The following is a 23,198-nucleotide window of genomic DNA, read 5'->3' as shown; positions in this document are numbered from 1 at the left end:
AGAACAACCAGAATCCTAGCACTTCCCTGCAGGGAAGGTGCAAGGAACAACCACTTTAGGGAACAGTCTGGCAGCTTCTTATAGAGTTAAATGTGCACTTACCATGTGGTCCAGTAATCCCACTCCTGGTTATTTACCCAAGAGACATTATTGTATGTGTCCACACAAGAACATTAACAGCTTTACTCATAACAGCCCACAACCTAAACAACTGTTAACAAGCACATGGATAAACAAATCATGATGTATTCACACAGTGGAATATTTCTCAGCAATAAAAAGAAACAAACTACCAAGGAAAAAGACTACCCGAACATGACATAACTCAGATGAATCTCAAAAAAGCTATACAAAGGAAGCTAACACAAACCAAAAATCCATACCGTGTGATTCCGTTTTGATGAAATCCTAGAACTGGCAAACGAGTCCACGGGAACAGAAAGCAGATGGCAGTTGCCCTGGTCTGGGTACAGCACCAGGACTGACAGCAAAGGCTGTGAGTGGACTCAGGGGTTTGGGGGGATGTTCTTTGTCTTCAGGGACTGGGATCCTGTGAGCTGAAGAAGCAAACCAGAGGTAGAGAACCCAGAGTCAGAGAAAAAAAACCTAACTAGTCAAGCAAGGTGAAGTAAAATACAACAGAAAACACTGTATATTTTGTCTGATTATACTCGATCTAGGTAAATGGAATTTTTAGAAAAGATTTTGTGACACAGATTCTGTGACAACAGACTTAGGGAATAAGAGCATCTGACTGGCTGAGTATATTAAGAGCCAGTTCTGTTTTTTCATAAGGAAGGAACCAGGATTCCTAATCACAGGCTCTGATGAATCATGTTCCCTTCATTACCATAAAGCTGTTATATCTTGGTATTTGTGAATGCATTTTTCTTCTAATCAAAGGGAAGGAATAAAACCATAAACAAAGGGGAAGGGAAAGGAAGACACCACGTATAGACATGGTCTTGATAAAAAAAAAAAAATAAAGCAGATTTGATTATCATTTTATTGGTGAATAAATGAAGTTGAGGTGAGTAGCCCACATGGCTGGAAAGGATAGCACAAACCAAACCAAACCAGTTCTGTCTTCAACCAAAGCTAACAGGATCCTGCTTTAGCACAAAGCAGGCCAGATCAGCGGAAGACTTCCAGCTACATGCACAGTGTCACACCAATAGTGTAAAACCTCTCTCCCCGAGATTGGGCGGGGCCAGGGTCAAAGGGAAGGAAAGCCTTCCTGAGCCTACCCAGCCTGTGTCTCTCATGCACTTTACTCCTCTGGCTCGGGAGACCTCTGAATTTTATACAAATGAAGAGAGGCGCTGAAATACAGCCTTTTTGACAACTCAGCCATCATCCTACTGACTGAATTCCCTCTTAAATGACAAAGCCTGCTAAGGTCTGGGGAAATCTCAGAAAGTGTCTTAATACTATAGTTTTATAAATGTAGATGCTGAAAGCCCAAGGAAGAAGGGATACAAGTCTAGTTAATGGCCCAGAAAGGACCAAAAACTCAAGTCTGGTTGACCAAAAGGTGCTCTTCCTATGACCCACCCTGTCTCTTAAATCCCTGCAGGGATGGGGCTAATTCAAGAAGTAGGACACAAAAGAGACGTGAGCACCACCTCTAAATAGGGAAGCATCACTTACGAAACCATTTAGGCCTCTCAACATGGAATAAAAGATTACCCTGCCAGCCTAAGCAGCAGCCACCAGCTGCCCAGTCAGGACACCTAAGGCTCTGCAGATGTCCAGAGTGACAGACTGGTTCCTGACCATGAGGACAGCAGGCTCTGTGGAGATTCCAGGCTGAGAGAGCTGTTCATGGGCCTCTGCACTCCCAAGGAGACAAGTGGGGGGGGGGGGGCCAGAGACAGGGGCAAGTCAAGATCATTAGGATTCCATGCTGCCAGCTTTGAAAGCCCACGTTTCCTAGTCAACTCCATCTTTTCACACTTCAAACTCAACTATATGCATCTCTCCAGCTATTTTATTTAAATAAAAAGCCTATCCTAATTAAGTCATTGAAACTATAATTTGGGAGCTGGTGGACAAAGTGGAGGCAACAGCTTCCAGGATGCTGAGAAAACCAACCTCCACAACTTAAGACTTTCCCACTGAATAAGCCTCCATCAGCACTAACTCACCAAAACTATTTCAGAATGCATTTTAGATTGAGCCCCTGACCCCAGCCAGCTGGGACACAATTGCAGCCCACCAATCCAAGGTGGGGTGGGATAGAAGATCATACTCAATAAAAATACCCTTCTCAAGATGGCAGAAGGCAGAGGGAGAAGATCAAAACACATGGCCTGAAAAAGATAAACTAGAACGTTTCAACCTAGGAGCTTTAAATGTTATCTGTTATGATACTTCATATCATATATGAGAAAACTAAAGCCCAATCACCCTGCAGGGGTGGCAGAAACCACCCTATTTAGCCTGATTTTTCTACCCAGTCTACAACTTTTTACACAATTCCACATTAGTGGATAGCAACAGCCCCTTTCCATCAGGAAAATAACATTCAGTCATGACTCTTATAAAATGTCTGAAAAGACATAAAACTGCCTTCGCAGCTCTAAAGTTACATTATTCTACTTTCAATGTAAAAAAGCTAAAGATAAGAGGATTTTTTAGTACACTTTCTTTCTGTCCTCCAGGTTAGAATACCCTACGCCCATACATCCCAAACTTTCACAGGGAGACAACTCACCTGGGGTCATGTTAAAATGCAGATTCTGATGCACATGACCTGGGCTGGGGCCTGCACGTCTGCGTTTCTCACGAGCTCCCAGGTGATGTCAATGCTGCTGGGCCGTGGGTCACACTTTGAAAAGCCTGACCCTAAACCACACTGACTCTGACACACCAAGGAACGGGTGTTTAAAGATGGAGAAAGTGGACTAGTAATAATTCTCCTTACAGAAATAATGCAAATGCTGCTGTCTCTACTCACCTACCACCCACAGCCTCAGCGAGCAATGGAGGCCTCCAATAGAAGCCAAATGCAAATGACTAGCAAAGCAATCAAGAGAGGAAATAGCTAAAAAAGCAATAACAGCCCCAAAGCCACACTTGGCATCTGGCTGACGTTATCCACACTGTCAGGTTAAACAAGATCTAAAATGACTCAGGAGCAGTCAGGGTTCAATCTGTGCACAGGCTCATCCATACCCTCACCCAAATAGCCCAAATCTGGCCCGAGGCCTACTTTTGTAAATATAGTTTTATTGGAACACAGCCATGCCCATTCGTTTATTTATGGCTGCTTTCACACTACAACAGCAGAAGCTGAGTAGTCACAAAAGTAACCTAAAGCCTCAAATATCTACTATCTGATCCTTAATAGAAAAAGTTAGTTTACCTCTGCTCTGGGGATTCAGGGGATTAAACTTCATAAAGGAAAACCTGAAACCCAAGACAAAGGACACAATTATAACATTGTAGAAGCATTTAGAAGAAAACTGTAAATTCAGAGGCAGATTAGAATCACATTTTAAGGCAGGCCTGGTAAAAGCTGAAAATCAGGGACCGGGTTGGCAACAAGGCCTAACCCACCCTGTTAAAGGATCACCTTTCCTTTCAGAACATTGAGTCTGTGCTGCAGGGAAACATAAGAGGCCTGAAGGATTTGTGTCTGACCCACCAACCTCCTTCTGTAAACCTGATTCATCAGCCTTTTCTTTACCGGCCCCTTTTATAACACAGCCCATGAATGAGCATGCTTGAGGTTGGGCCTCCTAAGTCCACTCAGCCCCCATCATCATGAAGGGCTGAGGCCCTGGGGTGCAACTCCATCCAAGTCTCTCCTGACAAGCAAAGAGGAAAAGCCCTGGGGGCTCCAGACAGGAGGCACATCATTGAGGCTCAAACCTCCAGGGGAAGGCACAGCCATCTGTCTCTCTGCCTCTGGCTCCTGGCAGATGGTCCCACTGCTGTGCCTGTGGGTACAGGGGGAGGGGCAGGTGGGCACCATGCTCTGGGTAACATATGTCAGTGTGATAATGGAAGCAAATTAAAGAAGACGGTTGGTCTTACACACTAGCTCTGCAGGGTTGGGAGCTGCCATACTCAAAGAATGGATGAGATCCAGATTCCACTAAAATGTGATGACAGAATTGTCTAAACACAGTAAATGAGCACAGACTACATTGTTGAAGGGTCTAGGTGGAAATTCTGCTCCACCACTTTCTAGATGTGGCCTTGAGTACATTGGTATGTTATTTTACCTTTCTCTAAAAACAAGGATGATCCAGGGAGGGGAAGGAGGAAAAAAAAAAAAAAAACCCAAAGATGATCAGATGCTTGCTAACAAATTCTTTAAGTTTCCTATGTGAAAAGCTTTTAAATGATGATCTCCATGCTAAAGAGGGTTGTAAGAATTAAGTAAAGATAATATTGCCTGCTATAGAGCATAACACATAGTAAACTGTAGCGATTACTCCCCCAGAGAAACCAAATCTCCTTTGCATATTTCATAGGAAACCAATAGGCCTAATGAGACCTGCTCTTCCAAGCAAGTCATTAACTTTTTTAAAATGATAATAAGCCCAGTACAGTAATGTACTGAGGATGCTGAGGAGGGAAGATGGCTAGAGCCCAGGAGTATGAGGCCAGACTGGTCAATACAGCAAGAACCCATTTCAAAATTTAGAATAGAACAGAATAGTAAAATAAAAATAATGTATTCTACAGGGTAGATACTATCTCTCAGAAAGGTTAAATAACTTAATTCAAGATACAAGCCTAATATATGAAAGACCAATATCTTCTCACTAAACAATAGTTACCTTTCAAAAATATTAGCAGCCGGGCGCGGTGGCTCACGCCTGTAATCCTAGCACTCTGGGAGGCAGAGGCGGGCGGATTGCTCGAGGTTGGGAGTTCGAAACCATCCTGAGCGAGACCCCGTCTCTACTAAAAAATAGAAAGAAATTAATTGACCAACTAAAAATATATATACAAAAAATTAGCCGGGCATGGTGGCGCATGCCTGTAGTCCCAGCTACTTGGGAGGCTGAGGCAGGAGGATCGCTTGAGCCCAGGAGTTTGAGGTTGCTGTGAGCTAGGCTGACGCCACGGCACTCACTCTAGCCTGGGCAACAAAAGTGAGACTCTGTCTCAAAAAAAAAAAAAAAAAAAAATATTAGCAATTAGGAGTAACAGCTTAATAATCTTAGCTTCAATAAAGCAAAAAGGCTACTTTCTCACTTTATCATTTACATATCAAAGTGTGTGTCCTCCTGAAAAGTACTTTTTTAAGAATGAATCCAAAGGGCCCCATTTCTACAGAGAAAATTTTCTTTATAATGCCTAAAACACAGTATAACCTACCATTAAAAAAGATTCTTGGCCGGGCGCGGTGGCTCACGCCTGTAATCCTAGCACTTTGGGAGGCCGAGGCGGGCGGATCGCTCAAGGTCAGGAGTTCGAAACCAGCCTGAGCGAGACCCCGTCTCTACCAAAAATAGAAAGAAATTAATTGACCAACTAAAAATATATATACAAAAAATTAGCCGGGCATGGTGGCGCATGCCTGTAGTCCCAGCTACTCGGGAGGCTGAGGCAGTAGGATCGCTGAGCCCAGGACATTGAGGTTGCTGTGAGCCAGGCTGACGCCATGGCACTCACTCTAGCCTGGGCAACACAGTGAGACTCTGTCTCAAAAAAAAAAAAAAAAAAAGATTCTTTACGTATCTTCAGTTTTCCAGCTACGGATGCTAATCTGCTCCCCAGGATGAGGATCCAGAAGCTACAAAATAAACTAAATAATACTTAACACCATCATGACTAACCATCTAAAGCAAATCTTTTTTAATAAACCAAGCGCCTCCCAAGAGAAGTATGCATCACTCCTCAACTTCCGTCCTCCATATACTCTGCCCAGCAACCTTCTCCTCTACCCAGCCTCCTGAAACAGCTCTTGTCAGTCACTTAATGCCATCTCTGTTGCCAAGCCCAGCTGTCAAGTCTCAATGCTCCTTTCTCCCCACCTGGCAGCATCTGACACATGGTATCTATCACCTTTTCTTCTAGAAACAGCTTCTCTTGCTTTGTCACCTACATCAGGGATCTCCCCTCCTCTTCCTAACCTCTGAAAACTGAAGTGGCCATAGACTTTTTTCCTCTCATAATTATATCCATTCCCTGGGTCAGCGGTCCCCAACCTTTTGGGCATCAAGGACTGGTTTCATGGAAGACAATTTTCCCTGGACTGGGAGTGGGGATGGTTCAGGGACGATTCAAGCACATTACATTTATTGTGCAGTCAAGCTTCTCTGCTAATGATGATCTGTATTTGCAGCCGCTCCCCAGCACTAGCATCACGGTCTCAGCTCCACCTGAGGTCATCAGGCATTAGATTCTCACAAGGAGCATGAAACCTACATCCCTCACATGTGCAATTTATAGTAGTAGGGTTTGCGCACCTATGAGAACCTAATGCCACCGCTGATCTGACAGGAGGTGGAGCTCAAGTGGTGATGTGAGCAATGGGGAGCAGCTGTAAATACAGATGAAGCTTCACTCACTCGCCTGCCAGTCACCTCCTGCTGTGTGGCCCAGTTCCTAACAGGCCCTGGACCTGCACTGGTCCATGGCCCGGGGCTTGGAGACTGCAGCCTTAGGTGATGTCATCCAACCCCAGGATTTTAAATACCATCTATACAGTGATAATCTCTAACATTTCACCTCAGTTTAGACCTCTGCCTTCAATGCCAAACTCCTATTTCCAACTGCCTTCCATGGGACAAATGAACTCCATCTAACCTTTCTGGTAAATGTCAAAAGAGATGACTAACACGTGTGCTAGACATGCTGCTGCAGCTAATGCAGGGGTTGGTGACAAAAAATAATGAAAACAAAACCTCCAGGAAGCTGGTGATGTCAGGGTATGCCCATATAACTACCAATGCAACTAAGTATCAGCTGTTTACTAACAGTGGGTGGGAAACTGTGCAGGGACTATAGGCTTAATTCCACATACATAAAACTCAACATATGCCACTGCAATATAGCCACCTGCTATCCCTGTGTGCATCCGGAGTGTCTGCTTGGCTTACTAATAATGTCAGCTAATTCCATCTTATGAGCTGCTCATGTTCTTTGGGGTCTCATTTCCTGCTTTTTCTCCCCAGTACTTCTTGGCATCTCCCATTGGACCTCAAACCTAACATGCTCAAAACCAACTTCTGATCCCCCTGCTAAGCCCTACTCTTGCCCTAGTCTTCCCGATCCTAGTAACAGCATCTCAAGTCTTCCAGGTACTCAGGCAAAAATCCTTGAAGTCATCCTTAAAATTTCTTATTTCTTACTCCTATCGCCCAACCCAACAGCAAATCTCACAGGCTCTCCTTCCAAAGTATATACCAGACCTGATCACTCCACACCCTATCATCATCTACCACCCGGTCCTGCCACCATCGTTGCCTACCTGGATTACTGGGAAAGTCTCCCCACTCACCTCTCTCCCTCACCTTCCCCCCTACCCCTATAGTCTATCTTCCACTCCCAAATGTTTAAAAAAAATGTATATACAGAGAGAGAGTGTGCACATGTAGTAGAATGTGTACGGAATCTGAGTAAAGGCCATACAAGAATTCTTTCTACTATTTTTACTTTTCCATAAGTCTGAATTATTTCAAATTAAAGCACTAAAAAAGAAAAGAAAAACCACTATCTCCCTCTGTGAACCCATCCTGTCTTTCCCCTGGCCAACACAGACTCTCTTCACTAAGCCCACCTATTTTCATGAAACACTAAAAAGAGCCCTTGCTGGCCAGGCACGGTACCTCATACCTGTAATCCCAGCATGTTGGGATGCCAAGGTGGGAGGATGGCTTGAGGCCAAGAGTTCAAGACCAACCTGGGCAACATAGCAAGACCCCACCTCTACAAAAAATACAAAAATTAGCCGGGCATACTGACTGGCACACACCTGTAGTCCCAACCACTCAGGAGACTGAGGCAGGAAGATCACCTGAGCCCAAGAATTGGAGGGTACAGTGAGCTATAATTGTACCACACCATACCACACCACTGTACTCCAGCCTGGGCCCTTGCCTATCTTTTGCCTTACTGTGCTTGGCAATGGAATACATATGTACCCCACAGCCTATCATTATATGAGTTCTCAATTTAATGGGAAGGATATATACATAAGCAGAGAATTTCAAAATAATATAATGACTACTTTGATGGGGTATGCATTGGTATGGGACAGTATGGGACATGATGGGGTGATGCATGAACTGAGTCTTGTGCCTTAGAGGCCCCCCATCAATGCCTTTTCATAGGTATGGTTATTTGCTTCCCCTTCAGGCCCCAGCTGCATAAGGGGTAGCCCTAGAGCCTAGCAAGTTCCCACTATAACTGGCACACACATGCTGCCCAGTAAACAGTGGCTGAGTCAATGATGATTAAAAACAGTTTGTCTGTTAATACTCAATAATATAAAATGCACTGATAGGCAAATTATATTTTTCTTGTTGGAAGCAAGGGCAGGATCACAAATTATCTTTCCTCAAGAAGGGCAAACCTCAAAAAATTCTTTATCCTACTAAGCACACTGTAAGAAGCTCCCTGTACAGAAGGAAATCTCATTCATTGTCAATGGCATGTAAGCTTAGTAGGTCTAGCCTCTGATGATATCACTCCCATCCCTGGGCTGGGTACACGAGGTTCTGACCACCCTGGTAAATGTGAAGTGGCTCCCAGTTCCAACAGTCCAGAACCCTACAGAGCTGAGAACAGACAGCAGAAGACAGGCCGTGACACAGAGGACCGGGTATGACAAAGTCTCGGCAGGCTTGGAATGTGTCTGAATCAGGGAAGGTAAATAGGTTTCAACCTCCTGAAAACACCAACTGATCGGAGGTGGCCACTGGAGAGGCTAAATCTTAAAAAAAAAAAAAAAAAAAGCATGGAGGGGGATAAGAGGGGGCTCAAGAATTCATCAGGTCTGACTGAGAAGTATATCAGTGACCAATAGCTGATAGAGTGAAAAGCACTCGGACATGGTTCAGTAACTCATGGTTTAAACAGTATTCAAACTCATATGCTAACCTTAAGACTAAGGTACCACAAATACCTCCACCAACCCTGCCAGGGGAACTTTTAACAAATATTTGGCTAGGAATACAGCTGTCTCCCTCCAATTAACACTGAATAAATCCTGGCTTCTTAAAACCCACAAGAATGACATTCTCAAAGAACCGTCATCACTAAAACCTCAAAACCCAGCAATCCCACAAGGAGGAACTGTGAGACAGCCTGGCCACACAATCAGAATGCTTCCCGTCCTGCCTGTGAAAGAATAAAGAAAGGACACCCTGTAAAAATGCCTCTGTTCAAGTTTATTTAGTAAACTGTTCCTTTGTGTGTATCTCTGTGCTAAAATGACCATTCTTCTCCATAGCCTGAAGTTGTAGGTTAAAATAAATAAGGAGACCCAAATGAAGCCAGAAACGTGCAGATGCAAGGAAACCACCGCCAACTAAACAAGCTACAGAGTGTGGTAATACGAATGGGGACATAAGTCACTTCTCACGAAACCATGATTTCATCTCTGCCTGTGAAGCAGGCAGCTGTCATTCCCCCCATCCCAAACCCACCCCATCAACTCTAAGTAGGTTTTAAACAAACTAGCCTTTAAAAATAAATAAATGTAAATGTGCCACACGACTGGTTTCTGAAAGAATATCTTGCAACCAATGAGAAATTATAAGTACAACTTTTACAAACTGTACAACTAAAAACTTTAGAAATGTATAAACATTGCCACATCTCAACTATAGAGTATTGTTCTGTGGCAACACTGCAATAATTCACTGAAACAAAAGAATGAATAACATAATTTATACAGGAATCAGAGGAAGCATGATTTATAGATTAGACAAAATAGGACAAGAACCTGGTTGGCTCCAATGCTACAGTGAAACATGGTGGGGGTGGGCAGGGGGGCCTTAGGCAAATTCACTTCTCTGGTCCTATTTCTGTGTTCATCAAAAAAACGGCTTTGGCCTAGATAATCTGTTGCTTTCCAACCATCATTCTACAATTCCAATCCAGATTTTGGTAGTGCTCTCCCACTTGGTATATAAAAGTATTTTCTATGTAGCAACGGTAAATTTCTGTGTTGAATGCAGTTTGAGGCCTCCTATATAAGGAAGAACATGATCACTTAACCCTGAACATGACTACAAGGCATACTCATCAATCTGGATAGCAGGTAAAATGTAGCCATATGCCTGCGTGTGCGTGTGGTAGGGAGATGGAGGAGGTCTCATTTAATACAGTGAGGGTACCTACTGCACCTTAACTTCCTTACTCTACTCTGACCCATATCAAGTCCCTGACTGCCTTCTGACATCAACTTACATGTTTCATACTTTTCCCCATGCTTTCCAACCATGAGTAAAATACTCAGAGCACCCTGATGAGGACATCTCCATTACCATTATTTTCAGCTCTCATTTTGCACAGCTACACAATTCTGGTGCTACACAATCACCAAACTGTGGCAGCCAGCAAGACCGATCTCCACTGAGACAGCAGGCCCTGAAGCAATACCATTCGTCACTCTACAGCAGGGGTCCTCAAACTTTTTAAACAGGGGGCCAGTTCACTGTCCCTTAGACCGCTGGAGGGCTGTTGGAGAGTGAGGCACACATTCCACACACTGTGTGCCCGGGACGGTTGGCTGCTAAGCAGGACAGGCAGCAGAGGCAAAAACACCTGGCAGGTGGGATAAATGTCCTCAGCAGGCCACATGTGGCCCGCAAGCCATAGTGTAAGGACCCCTGCTCTACAGTCTTATCCAGCTTCTGCAAAACTGCCACTGGGGCCGCTCCCTTTGTGAGAAACCTGAGCAGGAGGGAAAAAGGAAGAGGACAGGTGTACAGCCAGGAAGAACCTGTGATGATGAGAGCTGTCCATTGCCGAGATGGCAGGGAACGTGTCTTACTGTAAGCACCCTCGGACTTTATGACCTTGTGGGCAAAGGGCTAGACTGGATGAACATTCCTCCAATTTCTTTTGCTGTTTTTCTAAACACTGACACAAAATTTGAACTCAGGCAAAATAAAAAGTGGTCACTTTATTAAACATGTTTGTGTGGTACTCAGTGCCATGCCTATTTAATAATCTAGAAAATCCAATTTATCTTCCAGGGCTCACATCCTGGCATAAAGTCCCAGGGATTTGGTAGTGGAATATACTTCTCATTCACATCAACAATATTCACAACTAACCACTAAAAGAGACCTTAATTTGCTTATGTAATTTTTAAAAACACCCAGATTTTAAATACAATAAAGGACCACCTTTTAATAGCTCTGCTTCAGAATTTTGGATGGAACAAATAAACTTTCATGATTACAAAACAATTAACAATCCATCTTTACTGTCATAGGAGCAATCTTTCTGAACCCAGTATGAAAAGGACCCCAGCTGGTGAGGGGACAGATAACAATCAGCTCTCAGTGGGCTCCCCAGGTCCCAAATCCCAATATAATACATGGAAGTGAAAAGCTATCAATGACCAAACATCTAAACACTTACCCTACCTCACCATCTGCTTCTCCTGCCGTGCATATTTAAAATTAATAAGACCACTATTAGAGGACCAAATTGGTGCTGCATCTGCCTTCCTAGAATTATAGATAATTACCGGCTACACAATGGCTTCTAATCAGATTTGAGTTGTCCCTTAGTCAGGAGCCTAAGACTAAGAGCAAAACAGAAATTGTAGCATTCTGGTTTGATGTGTTCTTCCTTTTTCTAAAATTGCCATTTCCAAAACTCCTTATAATTGTCTTATATGTTTATAAAATATATGAGAAAAGTGGGAATTTAAAGGTGTTATGAAAACTGCCACTTTTTGTAGACAGAAGACTTCTGAACATTATTTTGGGCTGCTGAATTTTTCCTCCACAGCCTAGAACCTGGAGTACATTTTCTCCCTCATTTTTACATATTGAGTCAGGGAAGATTGCTTTAGCAGTAAAGAGGGCAGCACAGGGAGAAGTTAGCAGGCACTGAGAAGAGTGAACATGGAACTCTACCTTGGTGGCCTGGAGCAACAATGTGCCTCAGCCTGTATACCATGCATCTTAACACCTGTGACACTAGGTTACTAAACACCTGTGACACTAGGCTACTAAACACCTGTGACACTAGGCTACTTAACACCTGTGACACTAGGTTACTAAACACCTGTGACACTAGACTACTAAACACCTGTGACCCTAGGCTGCTCAACACCTGTGACACTAGGCTACTAAACACCTGTGACCCTAGGCTACTCAACACCTGTGACACTAGGCTACTAAACACCTGTGACACTAGGCTACTTAACACCTGTGACACTAGGTTACTAAACATCTATGATGCTAGGTTACTGAGCACCTGTGACCCTAGGCTACTCAACACCTGTGACACTAGGCTACTCAACACCTGTGACACTAGGCTACTAAACACCTGTGACCCTAGGCTACTCAACACCTGTGACACTAGGCTACTTAACACCTGTGACACTAGGTTACTAAACATCTATGATGCTAGGTTACTGAGCACCTGTGACCCTAGGCTACTCAACACCTGTGACACTAGGCTACTAAACACCTGTGACACTAGGCTACTTAACACCTATGATGCTAGGCTACTCAACACCTGTGACACTAGGCTACTAAACACCTGTGACACTAGGCTACTTAACAACTATGACACTAGGTTACTGAGCACCTGTGACCTTAGGCTACTAAACACCCATGATGCTAAGCTACAACAGTTCTTCATATACACACATGCAAACATCACATACCTATGTGAAAGGCTGTGATACTTAGCTTATTTCCTGGAGGGGCTGTCTATATCATTCCTACTCCAGGACTATTCCTTCTTCCAGGTAATTATTTGAGGATGATAAACCATTCCATAGCAACCTATGTAGCCTCTACTGCTTAAAAGCCCTGTTCACATAGCTTTTTCCAAAAGCATTTTTCATAAGGTGACAGAAGAAAGAAGAATAAGGTTCTTTCAGCCCATGCATTCATTTAACAAATATTTATTAAGCATCTATGTGTCAGGCACTGGTGATATAACAAGGAACTTAAATTTTTGTGGGCGAAGAAAGGATGTCTCCACCCTACAGCTTGGTGATGCTAACACTATAAAATGTAAACAGAGAATAGGATACCAAAAGGAAGAATATGAAAGATTAATTGTAACAAAAACCTTTGTAAGCTGATACTTTCTTTCCTGGATCCTTCACTCCTCATAAATGGCAAAAAGGGGAGGGGAAGCATCAAAATTATGGCAATGTTTTAAGACAGATTAAGATTTCAGATGTCTGACAGCCATACTCACACACTTCAAGGGAAATGCTCAATAAGCCATCTGGCCAACAGTTTAATGTCTTTTCTTAAGAGAAATTTTTAAATATGTGTACGTTTATTTGAATGCTTTGTGCCTGCACACGTGCAAACTGTGCTAACAGATTTTTCCATGTTTTGCTGAATTTGCCAGCTTGCCATAAACAGGCTCCCATGTCTTTTCTTGGTTGTTTATAAATAGCACAAACACCCAGAAATGCAAATCAAGGCAAGCTGTCCCTTCAATTGCTGCTTCTGTGATGACAGCAAATGACAACTGGCCAAATCAATAAGAGCAGACCCAGGGCTGTCAGACACAGGCCACGAAGCTGACTGGTTTTCCCAGAACATTAAGCGAAACAGAAGTAAACAACTCTCTGCACAGGACAGACATGTCCTTTGTTCTTTGAATAAATACTGCTTACTAGAATTGTTTTGATCTATCACACTTAAGCACTTTTCTTGTTTGTTGCGTGTCATGTAATTTCTCCAACACCCGCAACATAAAGTATCACTGCTCCCATTTAATAGATGCAAGAAATAAGAAAAATAAACTGTCCAAATTACACAGCTAACACAAGCGCCCAATCCACGGCCAAAGCCTAGACCCAGCATACTTTCTCCATCACATTGCCTATATGGAATTCAAGTTCCTTCCACTACCATGAGCAAGCCCAGATATGTAAACTACATTAAGCCATATGATCCATTGGCATTCTTTTTCCTATAAAATGGTGAAACAATAACATTTACTATGCACTTATGAGGTGCCAGGCTCTGAGTTTTATCTCACTTCATTCTCATCATAACCCTATAAGATCAGTACCATATTACCCCATTTCACAGATGAGGAAACTAAGGCATGGAAAGGTTATAAGTTGTCCATGGTCACAAGTTATTTAGGTTTTTTTCAAATTTTCAAAAGTAAATATTGCTTTAATTACAAATGTTATTCAAACTTAAAAGTAATTAAGACTCACTAAATAAATAATAAAAATTCAAAATCACACAAAACAGTGAAATTTTCCCTTCACTATCATCTCTAACTCCACTGCCTTCCTCTGAGGGAGCCAGTGGTAATAGTATGCTATACATTCTGCCAGAGCTTTTTCTATGCTTTTAGAAATAACTACACACATACACAAATGAGTGGGAGATAATATATTATTGTTCTAGAATTGGCTGTTTTTATTGAATATTATTACGGAAAGTTGTATCACCCGAGGGACTTGGGGAGCTTGAGCTACTCCACACCCCGGAATCCATCACATATTCCCTCCAATAAACACACAGTCAAGACTTGACTTGTTATACAAACATAGTATTGAGGTGCTGCTCCCAGCCACCAGTCCCCCTCTCCCCATGCCTCCTCATGATGGCTCCAGGTTTCGACACATTTTCCTACGAGCGATCAGAAATAATTTGTCTCTGTGATAGACACATGCGGGCCTCCGGGTTCTTCCACCAGGAAAGCCTTGCTGCCAGCCGTCTGCTCCCACAGGGGTCAGCCATAGAGGGGGCATGTGCAGTCTCCCTGAAACTGAGTGAGGCGGGGCTAACGGCCTGGCCACGTTAGCCTAAAAGGGCACCACACTGGCGTGGCTGTGGCTGAGGCTCCCCACTTCCCCACCCAGTGTGCCTTCACTGAGTGATGGCGATCCTACATCTCCCCTCAACCTCTGCCTCCACAGACCCCACTGCGGCAGCAGCTATGCTCCCCCAAAAGACACCCGCAGCACACTTTTCTTTCTTCCCTCTGGTCTCCCCAAAAGACACCCGCAGCACACTTTTCTTTCTTCCCTCTGGTCTCCCCAAAAGACACCCGCAGCACACTCTTCTTTCTTCCCTCTGGTCTCCCCACTGCCATCTCCCAAGTTACTTTTACAATTATGTGAGATTAGCTCACATAGGCTTTCGCATAATGAGCCTTTTCACATTTCATCAGAAACGTGTGAACACACCCTGATGGAGATGTGTACACTATCACAGCAAGCAGTAAATGTGCAGAGGCCTCTTTCTCACTTCCACTCTCCTCCACAGAGGCAACCACTACTACCACTATCTTCCATGGGGTGACATAGGATTTTCCCATGGCAAATGCGAATTCCAGTGCACAAATCAGTGCCCTTTCTTTAAGAATGCACCTTACCTATGGGCCAAAGATGTTACACTTTTCACCAAAACCACACCCTGCTTCTTAAGCACCTACCACATACATAAGGGCTGCATAAGATCTCTGGTAGACACAGTGAAATGAGCAATACCGAGCCTTTATCCTCTGAGATCACAATCCCAGCCCATAATAATCACAAAATATCTGGGCAAAAAGTGAAAAACTCCTATCATTCTCAATCTCAAAGACATGAACAGAAAAGTCACGAAAGAAAAAAGTCAACAAACACAGGGCAAATTGTCCAACATGACTGATATCAAAAATGCAAATTAAAAGAGATACAATCTATTATTTATCAAACTGACAATTTTTTAAATGATAAAACTTAATATTGGTGAGGATTCAGTAAAATGACTACTTTCACACACTCCTGATGAGAGAATGAATGGAAACCACCTTTCCAAGGAACAATTTTAACGTATCTATCAAAATCATACACAGGATCGTACTCTTTCATCATCTCATTCCAAGGAAAATGTATCCTAAGAAAATAATCAGAGATGCACACTAAGTTCTACAAATAAGGATTTTCATTACCTATCATAACGATATAAATTGTAAAACTCAAACATCCAACACTACACAAACATTTAAGATATGATTAAAATAACTATAAATCACGTTTTAGAAGAATACTTCACGACATGTCAAAATGCTCATTGACATTTGTTAAATAAAAGATCTCAAAAAGATAATAACCATTTTATTTTAAAATATACATATTTACACTTAGAAAAAGAATAGGCCTTCATCACTGCCAGGTTCAGCGATGGCTGGGAGGAGTCACAGACTGAGCACAGAGACACACACGCAGGGCGAGTATTTATCACAGTGAAAGTGCACACAGCACAATCAGCAAAGGGGCAAAGTCTGGAAGAAACCAGGCTCGAGCTTCCAGAATCCCCAACCAAGGGAGATGCACACAATGCTCTTCACTCCCCCAGCAGCAGGTAGGTGTGAAGTGCTGCCACCAAGGAAGCCAGTTAGAGACTCAGCACCAGGGTTTTTACTGGGGGCGGGTCACAGGGGCACCCTCTGCCTGGCCCATGTTGAAACTCCAGACCCTCAGAAGGCAACAGGGGTTCAGCATAACCCTACTGTGCACAGCTGAGGCACGGGGAGGCTCTCGTCAAGTTCCCAGACGACAGCCGGGCTAGCCTGGCACGCACCCTCTCTCAAGACACAGTGTTGGGCCTGCTGTATGAACCAAAATGTTAATAGTGGCTATATTTGCCTCTGGGACTTATTTTATTCTTCATCCGCATCTATTTCCAAGTTTTCTTTTTTTTTTTTATTTTGGCATATTATGGGGGCTTTCAATAAATGCCCTTTCTCCCCTCCCCCCACAAGTCTGAGTTTCCAGCATGACCATCCCCCAGATGGTGCACATCTCACTCATTATGTATGTATATACCCACTACCCTCCCCCCTCCCACCTGCCCAATAGCCAATTATTGTAGTACCTATGTGTCCACTTAGGTGCTGCTCAGTTAATACCAGTTTGCCAGTGAGTATATGTGGTGCTTGTTTTTCCATTCTTCAGATACTTCACTTAGTAGTATGGGTTCCAGCTCTAACCAGGAAAATATAAGATGTGCTATATCACTGTTGTTTCTTAGAGCTGAATAGTACTCCATGGTATACATATACCACATTTTATTAATCCACTCTTGGATTGATGGGCACTTGGGCTGTTTCCACAGCCTTGCGATTATGAATTGTGCTGCTATAAACATTTGGGTGCAAGTGTCTTTTTTGTAGAGTGTCATTGGGTCTTTTGGGTAGATGCCCAGTAAAGGGATTGCTGGATCAAATGGCAGATTCACTTGTATCGCTTTAAGGTATCTCCATATTGCTTTCCACAGAGGTTGAACTAGTTTGCAGTCCCACCAGCAGTGTAGGAGTGTTCCTCTCTCTCCGCATCCACGCCAGCATCTATTGTTTGGAGACTTTTTGATAAAGGCCATTCTCACTGGAGTTAAGTGATATCTCATTGTGGTTTTGATTTGCATTTCCCTGATGATTAGAGATGTTGAGCATTTTTTCATATGTTTGTTGGCCATTCTTCTGTCTTCTTTAGGAAAGTTTCTGTTCAAGTCCTTTGCCCACTTTTTAATAGGGTTATTTGATTTTTTCTTGCTGATTTTTGTGAGTTCTAAGTATATTCTAGTTATCAGCCCCTTATCGGATGCATAGGATGCAAAAATTTTCTCCCATTCTGTAGGTTGTCTGTTTACTTTCATGACTGTTTCTTTGGCTGTGCAGAAGCTTTTTAGTTTGATCATGTCCCATTTATTTATTTTGTTGCTGCTGTGATTACCTTTGGGGACTTCTTCATAAACTCTTTGCCTAGGCCGATGTCTAGAAGAGTGTTTCCAACATTTTCCTCTAGAATTCTAATAGTTTCATACTTTAGGTTTAAGTCTGTTATCTAGCGTGAGTTGATTTTTGTGAGAGGTGAAAGGTGTGGGTCCTGCTTTAGCCTTCTACAGGTGGCTATCCAGTTTTCCCAGCACCATTTATTGAAAAGGGATTCTTTTCCCCAGCGTATGTTTTTGTCTGCTTTGTCAAAGATTAGATGGCTATATGAGGATGGTTTTATATCAGGATTCTCAGATCTGTTCCACTGGTCAATATTCCTATTTTTGTGCCAATACCAGATTGATTTAATTACGACAGTTTTGTAGTATAGTTTGATATCTGGCATATTAATACCTCTCATTTTGTTTTTGTTGCCTAGAATTGCTTTTGATATTCGGGGTCTTCTTTGGTTCCATACAAAGCGTAAAATTATTTTTTCTATATCTGTGAAGAATGCTGATGGGATTTTAATAGGTATTGCATTGAATCTGTAGATCAGTTTGGGTAGTATAGACATTTTGATGATATTGAGTCTGCCGATCCACGAGCATGGTATGGATTTCCATCTGTTTACATCCTCTGCTATTTCCTTCCTCAGTGTTTCCTAGTTCTCCCTGTAGAGGTCTTTTACCTCCTTGGTTAAGTATATTCCTAGGTACTTTAATTTCTTTGTTGCTATTGTGAGGGGAATTGAGTCTTTGATTTGGTTCTCAATTTGATTGTTGTTGGCGTATATGAATGCCTCTGATTTCTGTGCATTGATTTTATATCCTGAGACTTTACTAAGTTTATTTATCAGTTCCAGGAGTTTCTTGGTTGAATCTTTGGGGTTTTCTAAATATAATATCATATCATCAGCAAACAGTGAAAGTTTGATCTCTTCTGCCCCTATTTGGATACCTTTAATTCCATTTTTGTGTCTGATTGCTGTAGCCAGGACTTCCAGCACTATGTTGAACAGAAGTGGAGATAGTGGGCAGTCTTGTCTGGTTCCACTTCTAAGTGGGAATGCTTTCAATTTTTCCCCATTCAGTATGATCTTGGCTATGGGTCTGTCATATATGGCTTGTATCATTTTTAGGTATGTTCCTTCTATGCCTATTTTATTAAGTGTTCGTATCATGAAGCGTGTTGAATTTTGTCAAAAGCTTTTTCTGCATCTATTGAAAGAATCATGTGATCTTTGTTTTTGCTTCTGTTTATGTGGTGAATTGTATTTATAGATTTACGTATGTTGAACCATCCCTGCATTCCTGGGATGAAGCCCACTTGGTCATGATGGATTTTTTTTTTGATAAGTGTCTGGATTCGGTTAGCTAGGATTTTGTTGAAAATTTTTGCATCTATATTCATTAGGGATATTGGTCTGTAGTTTTCTTTTTTTGTGGCATCCTTTCCTGGTTTTGGTATCACAGTAATATTCGCTTCATAAAAGGTGTTGAGGAGGTTTCCGTTCTTCTCGATGTTGTGGAATAGTTTCTGCAAGATAGGTACTAGTATTTCCAAGTTTTCTATAATGAACGTGTATTTCCTCTAGAATCAACAGAGAAATGTTATGCTCTTTTAAAAGTTCTGTTTCACTTGTTTTGTCTATATCTGCAATCCCCAACCCCCAGGCCACAGACCAGGACAGGTTTGTAGCCTGTTGGGAACCAGGCGACACAGCAGGAAGTGAACAGCAGGTGAGTGGCAGGCGAGTGAGCAAAGCTTCATCTGTAATTACAGCCGCTGCCCAATGCTTGTATCACCGCCTGAGCTCCACCTCCTGTCAGATCAGCAGTGGCACTAGATTCTCATAGAAGCGAGAATCCTGCTGTAAACTGCGCATGCCAGGGATCTAGGCTGTGCACTCCTTATGAGAATCTAATGGGTGATGATCTGAGGGGGAGCAGAGGAAACGATGAGTGAGCACTGGGGAGCAGCTGCAAATACAGATTATCATTAACAGAGAGGTTTGACTGCACAGAGATCATAATCAATCAGTTGCTTGCAGACTCATATAGAAACCCTATCAGAGAGTGGCAAGTGACAATTAAGATGCATCTGGTGGCAGGCTTTATAGTGGCCTGGGAGTTGCTGTACTTCAATTATACAGCTGCATCTGGTGGCAGAATTTAAGTCAAAATACAACACTTTAGTTCATGGTTGGCCCATCCATTCTTTTATTTACCACTTCCATTTGCCCCTCTTTCCCACACTGCACACTTGTCTCAGTCACAGTTTTGGTAAGCCCATAAGCTAACCCTAGCAAAAATGAGTAGAAAACAAATGTTGCTGGAGAGCTTCTTTGAAAAGGGGGAAAGATCCAATGATGAGACAGCAGAAGACCCCAAGACTGCCAACAAAATGAAGGCTGCATTTAAAAGAAAATACCAAAAATCCTACTAAATCATGAGTTCACTGCAACAGGTGAGTCACATTCTCCAAGCCTGCTTTGTGTAATATGTGGTGACTGGCTACCCAGTGAAGCCATGAAACCTTCAGAACTGCTTTGCCACATGGAGATCAAGCACCCTGCATTAAAAGACAAGCCTTTGGAGTTTTTCAGAAGAAAAAAACGTGAACACAAAGAACAGAAGCAATTATTGAAGGCCACCACTTCATCAAATGTGTCTGCATTAAGAGCATCATTCTTTTTTATTATTACTATTTCAGAATATTACGTGGTACAAATGTTTTGGTTACATGGATTGCTTTTGTACTGCTTCAAAGTTATAACCCTATCACCCAGACACTGTACACTGTACCTGTTAGGTATGATTTCACCCATCCCCTCCTCTCCCACCTGCTGGATTTCCACTGAGTTTTACTTCCATCTATGCACATGAGTGCTGATCAGTTAATTCCAATTTAATAGTGAGTACATGTAGTGTTTGTTTTTCCATTCTTGCCATACTTCACTTAGAAGGATGGTCTCTAACTCTGTCCAGATTGTTGCTAAAGGAATTAATTCACTTTTTTTGGCTGAGTAGTAGTCCATGGTATACATATACCACATTTTATTAATCCACTCACGAATTGATGGGCACTTGGGTTGAGTCCACATTGTTGCAATTGTGAATTGTGCTGTAATAAACATTCCAGTGCGAGTATCTTTTTGATAAAATGACTTCTTTTCCTTTGGGTAAATACCCAGTGGTGGGATGACTGGATCAAATGGTAGGTCCACTTTTAGTTTTTTGAGGAATCTCCATACTATTTTCCACAAAGGATGCACTAGTTTGCAGTCCCACCGACAGTGTATAAAACCCCAGTGAGAGTGTCTTTTATTAAAAAGTACCAAAACAATATATGCTTATGTGGATGCAGAGAGAGACAGCATCATTCTTAGTGGCTAACCACATTGCTAAAGCTAAGAAGCCCTTTACTATTGGTGAAGACTTGATCTGCTGCTAAGGACATTTGCCATGAAGTTTTAGGAGAGGCTGCAGTTCAAAAGGTGGCACGCGTTCCTCTTTCAGCTAGCACCATAAGGTTCCTCTTTCAGCTAGATGAATTGATAAAACAACAGAGGATACTGAGGTGCAATTCTTAGAGAGGATTAATGAGTCACTGCACACTGTGATGTGCAATCCAGGCTGAGTCTACTGATGCTGCCAATAAGGCGACAATGCTTGTTTATGTACAATATATTTTCAGGAGGATGTACATCAGGATATGTTAAGTGCACTGTTGTTGCCAACCAACACCACAGCTGCAGGGCTACTCAAGTCTCTGAATGATTACATATCAGGAAAACTGAATTGTTCATTTTGTGTCAGTATATGCACGGACAGAGAGGCTGCCATGACTGGATGCTTTCTGGTTTCACTACTCTCATGTCACTACTCAGGTCAAGAAGGTCGCTTCTGAATGTGAGTTTATATACTGTGTCATCCATAGAGAAATGCTGGCCAACAGAAAAATGTCACCTGAACTAAACAACATTTTGTAGGATATGATTAAAATTATCAACCACATTAAAGTACATGCCCTTAACTCATGTCTGTTTACAAAGGCCTGTGAGGAGATGGACACAGAGCATACATACCCAGAAATGACATGTCTTTCTAAAGGTAGATCACTAGCCAGAGTTTTTGAGTTGTGAGAGCCACTCTAGAGATTTCTCTTAAAAAAAACACTACTGGCATCACATTTCAGTGACACAGAATGGATAGCAAAACTTGCTTCCTTGTGTGACATATTCAACCTGCTCAACAAACTCAATCTGTCACTTTGGAGGAGAATGACAACTGTGTTCAAATCGGCAGATAAAGTGGCTACATTAAAAGCCAAACTTGAATTATGGGGGCGATGAGTGAACATTGGGATTTTTGACATGTTTCAAACACTAAGAGAGGTTTTGAAAGAGACTGAGCCAGGACCTTCTTTCTCCCAGCTGGTGCATGATCACCTATCTCAACTTTCGAGAGTTTGAGCATTACTTCCCAACCACAAAAGACCCCCGAAATGGGAAGGAATGGATCCGCAATCCATTTGTGAATAAGCCAGATGAATCGACTTTGTTCATGCAGGAAAAGGAGCAACTGCTTGAGATCGTAAATGGCTATGGCCTTAAAAGTATCTTTAAGACAACTTGACATCTCCATACATTCTGGATTGAAGTCCAGCCGAAATATCCTGAGATTGCCACAAAAGCACTGAAAAGCCTGCTTCCATTTCCAACATCCTATCTTTGTGATGCAGGGTTTTCTACAGTGACAGCAACCAAAACAAGATTACGGAGTAGACGGGACATAACCTGCACACTTCGGGTGTCACTGTCTCCCATCATCCCCAGATGGGACCATCTAATTGCAGAAAAACAAGTTCAGGGCTCCCATTGATTCTGCATTATGGTGAGTTGTATAATTATTTCATTATATATTATAATGTATTAATAATAGAAATAAAAGTACACAATAAATGTGCTTGAATCATCCCGAAACTAGCCCCCCCTCCCACCTCTCAGTCCATGCAAAAATTGCCTTCCATGAAACCAGTCCCTGGTGCCAGAAAGTTGGGGACCACTGGTCTACATGATATCACTTTTCATATTTTACATAAGGAAAATATAAACATCTTTGATATTCAGAAATAACATAAGAAGACAGACACCAGAGAACCGCTGAAGCAAGAAGAAAGAGTAAGAAAGTTGGTGAAGAAATGGAAAAGAGCCATAAGTAAATGAAAGGTGAAAGGTGAAAGAACACAGATGAAAACTTGATCTGTATCACTAAGATTTCCAGTTCTATACCCCAGTAAAATGTAAAATAAGCCTTACAGAATCACAGAATGGACAGACTTTATGC

At 42.4% G+C, this 23,198-nt stretch overlaps 1 protein-coding gene across 4 annotated transcripts in view; it reads right to left on the bottom strand.

The window, feature by feature from the left end:
* The window catches only part of AFAP1 (actin filament associated protein 1), a 190,026-nt gene that overhangs the window by 124,603 nt on the left and 42,225 nt on the right, over nucleotides 1–23,198 (bottom strand). The window contains exon 2 of one of the 4 annotated variants that reach the window (XM_075992936.1): nucleotides 384–557. The exons of the other annotated variants lie outside the window; for them this stretch is intronic. The gene's annotated coding sequence lies outside the window, so the exon portion shown is untranslated. The remainder of the gene's footprint in view (nucleotides 1–383; nucleotides 558–23,198) is intronic. 4 annotated transcript variants of the gene reach the window in all.

Source organism: Microcebus murinus, chromosome 16, assembly GCF_040939455.1.
Source record: "Microcebus murinus isolate Inina chromosome 16, M.murinus_Inina_mat1.0, whole genome shotgun sequence".
Taxonomy (NCBI): Eukaryota; Metazoa; Chordata; class Mammalia; order Primates; family Cheirogaleidae; genus Microcebus; species Microcebus murinus.
Note: the sequence above shows the minus strand (reverse complement) of the source record. Positions and strands in the feature narration are given on the sequence as shown.